The 3,317-nt window shown below is 42.6% G+C and overlaps 1 pseudogene; it reads right to left on the bottom strand.

Annotated features, from left to right (window-relative positions):
• Window positions 1-379: 379 nt before the first annotated feature.
• LOC134929124 (spindlin-W-like) lies at window positions 380-1,098 on the bottom strand (annotated as a pseudogene).
• Window positions 1,099-3,317: the final 2,219 nt, after the last annotated feature.

A 3,317-nucleotide genomic window follows, 5' to 3' on the forward strand; every position in this document is an offset into this window, starting at 1 on the left:
TACTTAGCAGAGTTAGGAATGAGTGATTATGAAATACAGTAAAAAAATGTCATAATATTTCAGAAACTGCATGGCTGATCTCTTGCACTCTTTTGCTCTAATACACCACCCGCTTTAGGATTTATATTCAAAAACATTATGTCTCCATAATCCCAAAAACGTCAGTCTTCTTGGAAAGTGGTTTGTTCCTTTGTAAGGGAAAGAGAACAAATGTTCTCAAACAACGGTTTCTCAATTTCTTTTTCCTCTGGGAAGGGATTGTGTATTCGCAGGAATATCTGAGCATTTCTGTAATCAGAAAGCAGCGACTTTCTACAAATGTTTACATTAGATTACGTTTGGCAAAAAAAAAAAAAGTACAGAATCCCATATAGGATGTCTTCACCAAATCGTAGACATAAATATGGAAATCGTCATCAAACTTAATGAAGTACACAGATGGTTTAGCTTCAACTTGATGAATAACCATGCCAGTCCTTTTTGAGCCATCTTCTTTGGCATATTCCACTTGCTTGCCCACCAGGCTGTCCACAACCTCCCCTGGTTCACTTTCAGCTGGAGGGGAATCATTTGAGTATGGCATGATCTGAAGATCTCCTTCTTTATAGTCATCTAAAAGTTGATACATATATAAGACTGGGTCCTTTTCATAGGTTATATAATAATAAAACCATGTGTTCATAATAGGTGCTCGTGCTAATACCATCCCTCGCCACTCATCCTTGGAACCATCCTCTGTTTCAAACATATGCTCCACTGCTTTACCAATCATTGTGTCAGCCAAATGGGCATTGCTGATTCGGGATGAGGCAACTCTGTCTGGTAGAACTTCAAGAGCAGACACCCTTTCATCCTTGTGAAGCTCAAGTCCATAGACACAATCAAATCCATCATACTTTATAAGATAGAGGGAGGGATTCACTGGTACTTGATCCAGAACTGTTTCTTTCCACTGGGTTATTGGCCCACTGCCCTCTTTCCACCCATGCTGTATTCTACAGCCTACAATATATTTTACCTTGGCTGGGAGATTGGTTTACTAGGTCCCATATTGTTTCGATGTTTCTCATGAAATGTTCTTTTCTTCATCATATTTGCAGAAACACATGCATGTACTGCATCAGTTCTTGATCGCTGAGCGGCCGCCTTTCCAAATGGAGACTTCATTCATCTGTGTATTAAAGGGCAGCAGGGCTGCCAAACTAGGGTGAAAAGTGTAGTCACTCCAAGTTTGTTGTAGTCCTTCCAGTCTGCATGAAAAAGAACCCCTTCCTTTCCACCTTTCAGAAAAACTCCGACCCTCAATTGCTCTGATCAGAAGTCACTTATCTGGGGCAGATAGGATGTGTTTTCCTCCACTCCCCCTGCAGGTGATGGCTGTAGCACAGTGCTCCCCTGCGGCCAGTTGCCCCAATCCTCCTCCACACTCCTTTGTCAGACTCCGTCACCACCACTGTGCGCTTCTATGGAAGAGCAGCTCCCACCTCACTCCCCCTGAACTTCCAAGCCCTCCGCTCAGACACTCCAGCGCTCGTTCCCTTCCCTCACCTCCTCCCTCTCCACACACTGCCAGATTTGGATCTGGCTGCTACTATACGGCTGCCTGTCACTCTGCTGCCAGGACCATGCCTCGCCTTCCTGCCAAATACTGATCCCTCCAGAGCTGCATACTGTATACTGTACTGTGCAATGTGTGTTATACACCTGGTGATTATACATCCTGTAATCTGTACTGAGCGATGTGTGAGATACACCTGGTAATATCTGTGCTCAGTGTGCTGCATTGTGGGGACCACCAGTATATAATTATAGTAGTACAGTACAGTAGGCCATTGCTGTATCTTGCAGCTCTGTGTCACTGCAAGTATCCATTCCATATCTGTGCTGCATTGTTGTGAGCAGTATATAGTAGGACAGTGCAGCATTTTGGTGACCAGCAGTATACATATAGTACAGTGCAGTAGGCCATTGCTGTATCTTGCAGCTCCGTGTCAGACTCAGTTCTAGTATCCTGATCAGTGCTCAATATCTGCTGCATTGTTGTGACCAGTATATAGTAGTACAGTGCAGCATTGTGGTGACCACCAGTATATAATAGTACAGTACAGTAGGCCATTGCTGTATCTTGCAGCTCTGTGTCACTTCTAGTATCCTGATCAGTGCTTAATATCTGTGCTGTCAGTGCTGCATTGTGGTGACCTATATACTACAGTACAATAGTCTAGTGCTGTTCTCGCTGCTCAGTGTCAGTTCTCCGTAGTATCATCAGTGACCAGTATAATCAGTTCCCAGTATAATCAGTGCGCTGTTAGACGTGTGCCCGTTTTCCGCCATTAGTGCAGGGGGATTTAGACAATTGATGAAGTTATTGTGTCACCGGTACAAAATCACATCTAGATTCCATTTCACTAGGCAGGCGATAGCAAGATTTTACCAATTAATATCAGTGATTTATAATTATTATTTACAGTGATCTTGCCAAATAATTCCAGTGATTTTGTCATTTTCTTCCAGTGATTTGGACCAATAATACCATTGATTAGAATGAATAATTCCAGTGATTTGGTCATTTTCTTCCAGTGATTTGGACCAATAATACCATTGATTAGAACGAATAATTCCTGTGATATTGAGGTGTTTGTGTCGCTTAGCTCAGCCGTCCTGCGACCACAGTGTACCTCTTTTTCTCTTTTCTTTGCATCATGTGCTGTTTGGGGCCAATTTTTTTAAGTGCCATCCTGTCTAACACTGCAGTGCCACTCCTAGATGGGCCAGGTGTTTGTGCTGCCCTCTTGGGTCGCTTAGCTTAGTCATCCAGCGACCTTAGTGCAAATTTTAGGACTAAAAATAGTATTGTGAGGTGTGAGGTGTTCAGAATAGACTGGAAATGAGTGGAAATTGTGGTTATTGATGTTAATAATATTATAGAATCAAAATTACCCCCAAATTCTATGATTTAAGCTGTTTTTGAGGGTTTTTTGAAAAAAAAAACACCCGAATGCAAAACACACCCGAATCCGACAAAAAATTTTAAGGGAAGTTTTGCCAAAATGTGTCCGAATCCAAAACATGGCCGTGGAACCGAATCCAAAAGCCGAAAAACTTCTGGTGCACATCTCTAATATATATATATATATATAAGTGTGGCTCGGATCGGCACTCTCCATAAGAACTTTAATGTTGCTCCGGTGCCCTCTGGAAACAAGTATCCAAAAGTATTCGATAAATCAATCAGCGGCACTCAGAGACTGGAAACAGCGGTAAATAAAGTGCTAGTGCACAAAAATGAGTGGTCCAACGTTTCGGGGCGCGGACGC

This window comes from Pseudophryne corroboree, chromosome 5, assembly GCF_028390025.1.
Source record: "Pseudophryne corroboree isolate aPseCor3 chromosome 5, aPseCor3.hap2, whole genome shotgun sequence".
Lineage (NCBI taxonomy): Eukaryota > Metazoa > Chordata > Amphibia > Anura > Myobatrachidae > Pseudophryne > Pseudophryne corroboree.